This window comes from Zingiber officinale, chromosome 11B, assembly GCF_018446385.1.
Source record: "Zingiber officinale cultivar Zhangliang chromosome 11B, Zo_v1.1, whole genome shotgun sequence".
Lineage (NCBI taxonomy): Eukaryota > Viridiplantae > Streptophyta > Magnoliopsida > Zingiberales > Zingiberaceae > Zingiber > Zingiber officinale.
In genome coordinates, this window is record NC_056007.1 from 53914523 (window position 1) to 53928165 (window position 13643).

Sequence of the window (13643 nt, forward strand, 5' to 3'; positions counted from 1 at the left end):
AAATATGTTTTTCGAAGTTGTGTTCTTTTATTTTTCTTTTCCTTGTGATTTGATTGTTCTTTTTGGTTGACCTAAAGTTATTTTAGGAAATTAAATATTAGCTTTCTATAAAAGGTTTTGTCTAGTCGGTGGTGGTTGTTCCCATATCCAAGAAGGTCATATGCTTCGCCACGTCAGTACTGGGAACCAATTATGGAAATTAATATTTAATGGAATTAATAACTTAGGTGATTTGGATCAAACGTGTTAAGTTCCGCAGGAGATCCAAGTCTAAACCTTAAAGAACAAATAGATTAAGTTTTGGATCAAATGTGTTAAGTTCCGCAGGCGATCCAAAATTTAATTTAAAAGAACACATGGTAGCTAGGAAAAGGTTCAGACCTTTGTACAAAATTTTTGTACAGTGGAACCTCTAGGTTTTCAGAGTAGCAACCAACAAACCCTAGGTCGACCCGACGCCTACTATTCCCTCTGCGGGGAACGCATCCTCACCTACTCAACTCAGGAGCTTTACCTGTTGCCAGTACGATCCTCCAGATCGACTGGACTTTTGCTATACGCTCGATGATTTCGGACTTTCTGCTGGACTCCTGCTTCCCGGCTCGTCCAGTCTTCCACCTGGTTCGCAACACCAGGACTTTCCACCTAGGGTTACCACCCCCTAGGACTTTTGCCTGAAGCCCTCGACTCGGCAAGACTTTCCGCATAGGGTTACCACCCCCTATGACCTAGGGTTACCACCCCCTATGACCTAGGGTTACCACCCCCTAGGGTTTTCCATTTGCCTAACCGCGGCTAGGACTTTCCTGAAACACTCAATTAAGTACGTTAGATCACAAGACAACTTAACTTTGAATTCCTTTGCCATTATCAAAACAACGGTCGATCGTCGGATGCTTCCCGCACCAACAGATTTTAATTTTTGTAAAAATTCTTCCCTTATTTACCTTGGGCAAGTAATATAAAAGAACGGGTGAGGAGGCCTCATGAGACACAACTCTTATTCTTTTGCTTGGTGATTCTCTTGGTGTGGCTGGCCCTCTCCCTTCTCCTTTTCCCTTTGCTCTCTTTTGCTCTTTGTTGGTGGTGGCCGAATATTAGAAGAAGGAGGAGAAAGCTTTGGGTGGTGTTTATCTTGGAGGATCGTCACCCACATGACGTCTAAGGCAAGGCGAGGAATACGGCAGAAGATCTCGAGGTCATTAGCTTGCAAAGAAAAGGTATAATTAGCAATTATTTTTCACATCATGCTAGTTATTTTTCTTTGTATGAATTCCAAACACAAGAGGCATTAGATCTAATTTTTTGAATTAGTAATTCGTGTTTGTGTTTTTCTTTGTTTTTTGAATTTGTGATTCGATTGTTCTTTTTGGTTAAACCTAGAGTTATATAAGGAAATTAAATATTAGCTTTCCTTAAAAGGCTTTGTCTAGGAAGTGGTGGTTGCTCCCATATCCAAGAAGGCCTTGTGCCTCGCCATGTTTAATCTGGAAGCCAATTTTGGAAATTAATATTTAATGAAATTTATAACGTAGGTGGATTTGAATCAATAGTGTTAAGTTCCGCTTGCGATTCAAATCTAAACCATTAAGAACAGATAAGTTAAATTTGGAATCAATGATGTTAAGTTCCATCTACGATTCCTAATTTAAAAAGAACACAATAGGTTATTTAGGAAAGGTTCAACACTTGTACAAAATTTTTGTACAGTGGAACCGGTATGATCTTCCTAGGACTAACCAACAATGGGCTCGTGGTTCCTTCAAGTTTGCTACTGCACCATATTATCACAATAAATTGTGATAATTTTGGACAAACCAGGAATCACATCTAAGTCCATCAAGAAGTTTCTGAGTCATACAGCTTCTTTGGATGCCTCAGAGGCTGCCACATACTCAGCTTCCATGGTGGAGTCCGAAACATATTTTTGCTTAACAATCCTCCATGTTATGGCTCCACCTCCCAAAGTAAACACATACCTTGAGGTAGATTTACTATTGTCTCTATCTGATTGGAAGTCTGAATCCGTGTAACCCATAGGGAGCAAATCATCTGCCTGGTAAACTAGCATATAATCTCTAGTCCTTCTCAGGCAGTCCAATGTCCCTATCCTAAATTACTTTGATATCTGCTAATCATGCCCACGATAAAACAGATATCTGATCTCGTACATAGCATTGCATACATTAGGCTTCCTACAACAGAAGAATAAGGAACTGCCTTCATGTCCTCTATCTCCTTTGATGTTTTAGGGCACATCTCTTTAGATAAAGGTACTCCATTCCGAAGAGGTAGAAAATCTTTCTTGGAGTTTTGCATGCTAAAACGAGCTAGGATAGTATCGATGTATGAAGCTTGGGATAAGCACAACATTCTTTTCTTGCGATCCCTTATTACTTTGATCCCAAGAATATATCCACATTCTCCCAAGTCCTTCATATCAAACTGTTTGGATAACCATACCCTTACGTCTAACAACACTTCAACATTGTTGCCAATGAGAAAAATATCATCTATGTATAGTACTAGAAATATCACCACGTTTCCGTCACTCTTCTTGAATACACAAGACTCATCCGGATACTGAATAAATCCATAAGACTGGATCACTTTATTAAACCGGATGTTCCAAGATCTCGAAACTTGCTTCAGTCCATAGATAGGCCGATTGAGCTTACATACAAGATTCTCTTTGCCCTTCGCAATGAATCCCTCTGGTTGCTTCATATGGATATTTTCTTCAAGACTTCCATTAAGGAAAGTTGTCTTGACATCCATTTGTCAAATCTCATAATCCATATAAGCGGTAATAGATAAAAGAATCTGGATAGACTTAAGCATTGCTACCGGTGAAAAGGTTTCCTCATAATCGATTCCCTCTTTCTGAGTATATCCTTTTGCAACAAGCCTTTCTTTGAAGGTTTCCACCTTCCCGTCTATCCCTCTTTTTCTTTTGTAGACCTATTTACATCCAATGGCTTTTACACCATTTGGTAGTTCTACAAGCTCCCAGACCTGATTAGAATACACAGATTCTATTTCAGAGTTCATTGCACTTTGCCAAGATGCTGCATCGTTATCTTGGAGTGCTTCATCATATGTGCAGGGATTGTTGGTTGCTACTCGAAAAACCTATTGGTTCCACTGTACAAAAATTTTGTACAAAGGTCTGAACCTTTTCCTAACTACCATGTGTTCTTTTAAATTAAACTTGGATCACCTGCGGAACTTAACACGTTTGATCCTAAGTTGAATTTATTTGTTCTTTTAGGTTTAGACTTGGATCTCCTGCGGAACTTAACACGTTCGATCCAAATCACCTAGGTCACAAAGTTGATTAAATATTAATTTTCAAATTTGGCTTCCAGGACTGCATGGCGAGGCACATGGCCTTCTTGGATATGGGAGCAACCACCACCGCCTTGACAAAGCCTCTTAAGGAAAATTAATATTTAATTTCCTTAAATAACTCTAGGTTAACCAAAAAGAACAATCGAAGCACAAGTTAGAAAAGAAAACAAAAGAACACAACATCGAAAACTAATTCGAAACCTAGAATCACATGCCTCTTGTATTTGGTATTTTTACAAAGAAATAAAACTAGTATGATGCGGAAAACAATTACTAGTTATACCTTTCTTTGTGAACTTTTAATGACCTCTTGATCTTCTACCGTATTCCTCTTCTAACCTCGGACATTGTGTGGGCAATGATCTTCCGAGATGAGAACCACCAAGGCACCTTCTTCTTCCTTCCTTCAAGTTTCGGCCAAGCAAAAACTTCCAAAGGATGAAGAACTTTTTCCACCAACCAAACTCCAAGGGATGCAAGAAACAAGCCTCCTTTCTCTCCTTTTCTCCAAGCTAGATCTGGCCACTTCTATGTCTCCAAGAGGTGATGAAGTCTCGGCCACAAGAAGGAGAAGAGAGAAGGGGAAGGGGAACCTCTAGGGGTCGGCCACACCTAGGAAGAAAAGAGAGGAAGAAAAAGAATAGAGTTGTTCCCCATGAAGGCACCTCTACCCCCTCTTTTATAATCCTTGGTTTTGGCAAATAAGAAAATTTAAATAAAAATTTCCTTAATTCTTTTGCCATGAAAAAGAAAAATTATTTTAATTAAAACAATTTTCTTTTTTCAATTACAATGGCCAGCCACCTCTTTCCCCAAAACAAGGAGAGTTTTAATTAAAACAAGAAGTAAAACTTTCTAATTTGTTTCCGAAAATTTATAAAAATTTCTTCAATAATTTTTATCCCTTCATGATTGGTTAATTAAAATAAAATTTTATAAATTAAAATCTTTCTCTTAAACATGTGGATAATTTCCAAAAAGGAAAGTTATCTCTAAAAATTAAAATCTCCTTTCAATCTACAAATAAGGAAAGATATTAAATCTTTTCTTAATCTTTTGTAGAAACTAATAAAAGAGAATTTTTAATTTTTAAACTTTCTTTTAAATCATGAACATGATTAAAAGAAAAGTTTTTACCAAAATTAAAATCAACCTTTTAATTTACAAATAAGGAAAGAGATTTAGCTCTTCTCTTAATCTTTTGTAGAATCTTATAAAAGAAAAGATTTAAATTTTTAAACTCTCTTTCAAATCATGTTATCCACATAAGAAAAGTTTTTAAAATTAAAATTCCTTTTTATTTTAATAGGGTCGGCCACCTAAGCTTGAGTTCAAGCTAGGGCCGGCCACATGAATTCACCCATGAACCAAGTCATGGCCGGCCCTAGCTTGGTCTCCAAGCTAGCTTGGCCGGCCCCTATAGGATGGGTAAGAAGGTGGGTATAAGTGGGTATAGTACTCTATAATTAAGAGGCTACGATAGGGACCGAGAGGAGGAATTGGTTTTGGTCTCCCGATAAAATTAAGCATCCCGTGTTCGCCCCGAACACACAATTTAATTTTATCAATAATAATTCATTCCACTAGAGAACTATTATTGAACTACCGCACCAATCCCAAATTACATTTTTGGGCTCCTTCTTATTATGAGTGTGTTAGTCTCCCTGTGTTTAAGATGTCGAATGTCCACTAATTAAGTGAGTTACTGGTAACTCATTTAATTAATATCTTAGTCCAAGAGTAGTACCACTCAACCTTATCGTCATGTCGGACTAAGTCCACCTGCAGGGTTTAACATGACAATCCTTATGAGCTCCTCTTGGGAACATTCTCAACCTAGATTACTAGGACACAGTTTCCTTCTATAATCAACAACACACACTATAAGTGATATCATTTTCCATCTTATCGGGCTTATTGATTTATCTAACTAAATCTCACCCATTGATAAATTAAAGAAATAAATATCAAATATATGTGCTTGTTATTATATTAGGATTAAGAGCACACACTTCCATAATAACTGAGGTCTTTGTTCCTTTATAAAGTCAGTATAAAAGAAACGACCTCTAATGGTCCTACTCAATACACTCTAAGTGTACTAGTGTAATTATATAGTTAAGATAAACTAATACCTAATTACACTACGACCTTCCAATGGTTTGTTCCTTTCCATCTTGGTCGTGAGCTACTGTTTATAATTTATAAGGTACTGATAACATGATCCTCTGTGTGTGACACCACACACCATGTTATCTACAATATAAATTAATTGAACAACTACATTTATCATAAATGTAGACATTTGACCAATGTGATTCTTATTTCTAGATAAATGTTTATACCAAAAGCTAGGCTTTTAGTATACATCCTAACAGGGATCAGGTTCATGTTTACCAGGGATCAAGTCCGAAGACTTTCCCAAAAATATGAATCGATCAAGTTGTCGAACAACCCTTCCACTACGATGTGACACTGCTTGTAATTGTGCATCATTTGTGACACGTGTTGCAGTTTCTCATGGTATCTCATCTTTTACCGTTGGTACTAAAGTAGACGTGTCTACTGTTATTTTTTAAGAATAATTTTACTCATGGGCTTGTGGTTCATTACATAGTCCTCTTCTAAAAATCAGATATTGGTGCTAACAATGATCTTCTGATCTTTAAGACTATAAAATAAATCACCTTTCGTTCCTTTAGGATAACCCACAAACAAGCAAACTTCTGTACGTGATTCCAACTTATCAATGTCTCACTTCAGCACATGTGCTGGACTACCCCAAATCTGAATATGCTTTAGACTAGGCTTACACCCATTCCACAATTCTGTGGGAGTAGAGGGTACTGACTTAGAAGGTACCAAGTTCAGAATGTATACTGTCGTTTCCAGAGCATATCCCCAAAACGAATTTGGTAATTCTGAATAACTCATCATTGATCTAACCATTTTCATAAGAGTCCTATTCCTTCGTTCTGCCACATCATTCTGTTGGGGTGTATCAGGTGCAGATAGTTGGGATTGAATCCTGGCCTTTGATAAGTAACTCCTAAACTCTCCTAAGAGGTACTCGCCACCATGATCAAATCGTAGTGTCTTGATACTTTTACCATGATGTTTTTCCACATCAGCCATGTACTCTTTGAACTTATCAAAGCACTCAGACTTGCGGCGTATCAAGTAAATGTACCCGTATCTCGAATAGTCATCTATAAAAGAGACAAAATATTCAAAACTACCTCTTGCCTGGATAGTCATGGGTCCACACAAATCAGAATGAACCAATTCCAACATATTTTTAGCTCTATACCCCTTGGCCTTAAAAGGTCTCTTGGTCATTTTCCCTTCCAAACAAGATTCACAGGTTGGAAAATTTTCCACCACCAATGAACCCAAAGGTCCATCAGCTATTAATCTTTGTATCCTACTTAAGTTAATATGACCTAGCCTTAGATGTCAAAGATATGTTTGGTTCATTTCCGAAGGTTGCTTTCTCTTATTCGAATTAGAAGATGTGTTATTAATTTCCATTTATTGATTTATGGGAGTTATTGGATTTAGAGTATACAAATTGCCAACCAATGTACCAGAACAAACAACTACCCTATTTTTATTGACAACTACTTTGTCATCAGAATATCCATCCATAAACATTTTAGAAATTGAAATTAAATTCTTTCTAAAAGTTGGTACATAAAGATAATTTCTTAAAACCAAAGTTTTATTCCTATCGAATGATAAGTAGACGTCTCCCACTGCAACAGCCGCCACTTTTGTAGCATTACCCATGTAGACGGTTATCTCTCCCTCATATAGTCGTCGGGTTTCCTAAAACCCCTGTAATATATTGCAGACATGATCAGTAGCTCCTGTATCTACACACCAGGTGCTGGTAGATAACACCGCTAAATATGTTTCAACTACTAGAGAATAAGATATACCTTTATTGTTCTCTCTCCTACGAGGACAGTCTGCCTTCCAATGTCCCGACTGCTTGCAAATGAAGCACTTGCCCTTCGGCTTCTTCATTCCTTCTTTAAGTCCAGTACCTAGAGATTGTTTCACTTTCTTTGCCGAGCCAGCTTGTTTCCTGTTCTTCTTCTTGCCTTTCGACTTAGAAGTAGAAACATTTTCAGTAAAGTGAATTTGAGAATTATGATGAAATAACCCTTCTACTGTCTGAAGTTCTATCAGTAGTTCTGCCAATGAATACATCCTTTTATTCATATTATAGTTCAGGCGGAACTGCTCAAAACTTCTGAGTAGCGTTTGGAGAATAATATCGACCTGGGTTTCCCCATCGATTTCAGCTCCAAGGATTTGTATCTCGTTCAAGTAAGTGATAACCATGATTTTGGCTATATTATTTTGATTCATAATGCATGTTTTTAATTATCTTTTAATAGATTGAATTCATATATACATCATATTTCATAATTGCATTTGATCTAGGATTTAATTGCAAATTAGCCAATAATCATGGTATTTGATGCTAATATTTGATTATTATTTTGTAGGCATCAAAAGGGTCATGGACCCGATCAGATCAAACCACATTTGGGCTCAAATTTAGGGCTAAACAAGTCGATCAAGCTTTGGAGCATTATGGGTCGTTCATCCAAGATCAAGTAGATCTGAGTCATCCATTGAAGATCTGGCTCATCCAACCTAATGAGGAGTAGATCTAGACCGTTGATGAAGATCCAGAGGTTTTGATCTAGATTTGAGTCCATCCAACCGTTCTTCAAGCCCCAAACCAATCTGGACCGTCTGATCAGATTTGGGAGAGTTTAAAAGCTGCGAGAAGCTACAGTGCTTCTCTGGGCTCGGCATTTTCGCGATCTCACTGTTCCTCCTTCTTCTGAGAGTTGAGCTTCTTCACCGATGGCGATCTCTGAGCTGCCGGCGTTCATCCTCCGACAACAGAGAGTGGCAGAGGGAGGTTTCTTGGCTACGATTTTGGATTCTGCTTCACCGTGTGATCCTGATCAAGGAGTTTTCTGATTAGCGATCTTCACGTTCAACAGAGCTTTAAGGGAGTTTTCTTGGAGTTACTGATCCTCTTCCGATCTTCGTTCCATAGTGAAACTAGATCAATTTGATCAACCGATCTGGATTGCAATTCTCAGAATCTGAGCTTTGTTCTTCAGCTGATGATGTTACCAGACAGATGTGAGCTTTGAGGGAGGTTTCTTGGAGCTGTGAGCGTCATCTGGTAATAGTTGGAAGCTTGTTTATTGTTCGTTGGGTTTTTGAGGGGAGGTTTCCGATAGCACCTTTGTTTAACAACAGAGAGGAGGAGTTTGAGCTAGGTTTCGATTGTGGAATGTTTTAGGGTTTTGTTTTCCTTATCTTAGTCTTTGAATTGTTATTGAACTTGCTCAGATCTTCTGATCTGATTCTTACATTGTGATTTCATTATTGTTTGAGTTTTTACAGTTCCGATTTTGATTTCTTGCTTTCAATCCCGATCTTACTAACCCTTTTCGATTGATCTTAGTTCTGTTATGTTTTCATAATGTTGATACTGATAGTTTGTAGGTTTTTGCAAAATAGATAGCAAATCCTTGTTCTCTACAATTGAGTTCTGTGATTGAGATTATGTTTGAATGGTTAACTTGAGCTTTAGATTGTCAAATCTGTCCAACATCATTTTGAGTGAGTCTTTTAGTTTAATTGTTACATTTGATTGGATGTGTGAATTGGATGATACTTCGGTTTCTATAAGATGTTTGAGGTTTAGAGTTCACTGGTTGCTAGATTCTTTTGTTCGGTTCATTGGATATGTTATGACTGTGATCATGCTTAAATGTTGAATGCTTATTTTGATGTATTGAATGCTACCTCTATTCAATGCTATTGTGATTGAATTTTTGAGCTTGATTGTTAAGGTTGATTGTGATTGAGAATTGAATGTAGTTCGGGTTCTACAAGGGAGTTTGAGTTTTTGAATTTATTTGTTATTGAGATTGGGAATTGAATTATTTGATTTAATGGATCATGTCTAGATAAGAACATTCTCTCTTGATTCTATTCTTGAATGTATTAGATGAAGACAATTTGAAATGTAAGTCAAATGGATGTACTTAGTTGACCTTGTTGAAGTAATAATTCAATTTAAATGAATTCTAGAATTAACACACATTTACTAGCTATCCTTGGAAAAATATGACTTGGGACTTCTTACTACACGTGTTATCTTTAGTTTAAGTGAGTTTCAATTTTTATTAATTTGGAGCGCCTTGTGACATGCAAAAAGGCCGACACCAGTAAGCTATCATCTTTAGGATATGATCCCTTACGGGTGTCCCTTCTGACATGGTGGATGTTATTAAATTTCTCATTGCCTCTTCCCTAGCAACCTGACTCTGGTGTCTGAAGAGTTCCTTGAGATTGTTAATCATATCATAAGCAGTTGGCAAGTCATGATGCTGATGTTGCAGCACATTTAACATTGAAGCCAAAATATAACACCGCGTCATCTCATCTGCCTTTACCCATTTCTTATGATACTCAATCTCCTCTTCACTAGAATTACTATTAGGCACTTCAGGGTAGGTCTCTAACAGTACAAACTTATAGCCTTCAATAGTTAGAACAATGTCCAGGTTTCTTTTCCAATCTATGTAATTGGGACCAGTAAGTTTGTTCTCTTTCAGTAGAATAGCCAGTGGGTTGAAAGTCATCCTAAGAATCACAAAATAAACTTTTGGTCAAGACTCTAAATTTAGAATAATATTGATTCCTCAAACAATATTATTTATATTTACCAACACCTCAAAACACCGTGAATTTTGCATGTCACGTTAGTGTGGACGTATACAAATCATCATTTGGAAGAGGAGGTTTTACCCATTAATTTTATTATCTTGTCATCTTAACTTTATGACAAATAAAATTAATAGTTAGTTTTCCTTTGGTCTCACAAATAATAGCAGTAACTCCGTTGGGGAGGATACTATTAAATGCGCCTAAGTGTATATCATTACTTGATACTTAGTCCATTAAAAAGGATTGTGCCCCTTCAGTTAGAGAAGATCACACGCTCCTAAATAATTTCCTATAACCATCCATAAAGGAAGTTTGGTCTAGTGATCCGCAAAAAAACTCATCCGTTGTGGAGAGAGGCACTCAGAGCTAACACGCAAGTTTGTTGCATCACTTACAAACCAATAATGGAGACCGTGGAATTTATTTACTAATCCCTCTCCCACTTAGTTATTTAAGGTGAGGAATTTTAACCATGCAAGCACACATCACACACATCACAGTAAATAAAAGCAATAAATATGGAAAAATAATTTTCAAACTAGTATGGCTTCTTCCATCACTGTCCTCCGTGATGACATGTGCATAATTAAACTGAAAACCAAACACACAGAGGCAAACCCTAGCTCTGATACCAATTGTTGGTTGCTACTCGGAATATCGTACTGGTTCCCCTGTACAAAAATTTTGTACAAGTCCTGAACCTTTCCTAATCACCTATTGTGTTCTTTAGAAATTAAATTTGGAATCGCAAACAGAACTTAACATTATTGATTCCAAATTCAATTTATCTGTTCTTAGAGGTTTAGACTTGAATCGCAAACGATGCTTAATATTATTGATCTAAATCCACCTATGTTACAAATTTGATTAAATATTTATTTCAGAGATCGGATTCCATTATTGATCTAAATCCATTTTGTCAATGCTTGATCTGACTCGGACTCTATTCTGGTCTGATCTGAATACTGCACTGGTTTTCCCTTGTTCAGTCGACCGATCCAGTGGTTCGGTCAACCGATCCAGTCGGACCTACAAAATAGTGTTAAGCATAAATCTCCTACAAAATAGATGTTAGAACAATAATATTATAATGCAAGAGTAATATGAAAGACAGTAGAACTGTCTTGATCTCAACTTTGAAACCTTCCCGGTTTCTTCAGTTGGATCAGTGACCTTAAGTTGTTCCCTTCGGGAACATGACCTCACTGTCGCTCCTCCAGTTAGTTTACCTCAACCTACCTGCCAAACTTTGATCCTCCATATCTAGTTTAGACTTTTCACTCAGCCTTAATCGGCACGCCAGGACTTTTCTCTTGATCTTCGGTCCTCCAGACCTCTCGATCACACCGCCAAGCATCAGGTTCCACGATCTGCTAAGATTTCTCCTACCTAGCCTCCAGCTAGGTCTTTTCCGGTTGAGTAAACAACTTGCACACTCAGTCAACTTGTTAGATCACAACAAGACTTAACTTGAACCTTTGACAACATCAAAACTTAGGTTTGATTATGGTGTAACTTGCACCAACAATCTCTCCCTTTTTGATGTTTGGCAACCAAGGTTCAAAGTTAAGTTAAAAATACGCAATAATTAAATAAACAAGTAATTTAACTTTTAATTCTCCCCCTGGGTTAAACAACTCCACCTGAATTCACTATCTCTCCCCCTTTGACACACATCAAAAATAGGGGAAGACCTCTAAACCATTAAATAGTGAACTTGTTTAAAAATAAATCATAATTTTCAAAAAAAAAAACTTTGAAAAGGTGTCATCTATTATTTTTGAAATATATACAACAACCAAGTTTTTTCCCCCTAGGTGGGGTCGGCTGATATATTATTTTTGAAATAAAGGCAAAATTTTCAAAACATGAAAAATCTTTTAAAAAGTTAAAAACTCTCACCAAGTTAAAATATTTGAAAAGTTTTTTAAGTTTACCAAGTTTAAGAATTTTAGAAAGATAAAAGTTTAGCATAAATAAATTACTTAGGAAAAATCCAAACAAAAATTTGAAAAAAAAATATTTAGGAAGAGTATAATAATTTTTAAAGACATAATGTGAAAAGTTCCACGAAGTTAAAAATTATAAAAATGTTTTGAAAAATGATTTTGAAAATGAATTTAAAAAGGAAAAAATTTGAAAATATAGCTTAAGGCTCCCCCTAAAATTGACAACATCCTAAAAGTCCAAGCATGGTTAGAAAAAATCTAAGGAAAAAATGTCCTTATGATGAAATGTCCAACCTTTGTTCAAAGCTAACTACCACAAGATAGTAGAAATGACTCAGGTTGGTCAATTTGAGTATTAGTACTAACTAGGTTTTTACTAGCTAGTTGACTCAAATTGATTCATGTATGTTGTTTAAAGCCCAGATTTATAACGATGCACTGACATAAGCATCTGAAATCTTAGGCTAGGTCCTAAGCATCTCACCCATTCTAAATTATCAAGCAAGGGATCCTACTGTGCTTGTGAGATGCTGGCTCCTAGAACTATAGAATCATGCAATTATACGATATAACCTAGGCTACTCCAGAAAATTAAAATGTTTTGAAAACCAAAATTTTGAAAAGGGATTTTTACAAAAAAAAAAATTAAAAATAAACTAAGTAATAATTTTCAAAAAAATAAAGGAACCTATTCTATAAAATTTACCAAAAGATATTAATAACTGAAAAGTACTTAAGATCAAACTTAGTCATAATCCAAGTTAATAGATACAATAAGTCACAAGTAATAAATCCTAAAATCACTCCTCCTCATCCTCATCATCTCGAAAATAGTCAAACATCCTCCGCTGCTCCTTTTCTAAAGCATTAGTACGATCCATCATCTCTTGACGAAAATCTGTAATTTGACCCTGAAGAGAGTTGTACTGATCATCCATCTTCGTCTCTAAGGAGTTAAATCGACTAAAAATATCATCACGGAGATGGGTAAAAAAGTCACTAGGCGGAGGAGGTGGTGCATATGAACTGCTCTGAGCAAAGTCAAAGTAAGGCGTCATGGTAAATCATGGATCAATAAATACCGGAGGAGGCACAGAAACTGGAATCTGATCATCTTCAGCAACAGGTTCTTCAACAGCCAGTTGAACGTAATGTGGATGAGTCCATTTATACACAAGGCCTTCGGCGCTAGTCTTAATCCTAGCTAAAGACAACTGCCTAATACCAACAAGATCAAAATTAGATAACTCAATTAGTTCACCACGGTGAACTCCAACCCCTAAAGAGCCAATATAGGCAGTGAGAACATGACACTGGATCATATGAACTTTATTCGAGGTGTTGTACCCCGAATAATAGATGATGGATCGGAACACCAGTATCCTAAGTCAAAATCTAGTCTATGTCGCAGTGCATACATCAAAAAAAGATGAACTGGTTGTAAAACATCCTGATCTCTAGATGACAGGGGATGAATGCAGGAAACAACCATCTTATAAAAAGCATTGTCTGTCGGACTAAGGGGTACAGTAGACATCTTTTTAGGATGTAGCCCCTCAAAGAAGTCGGCAT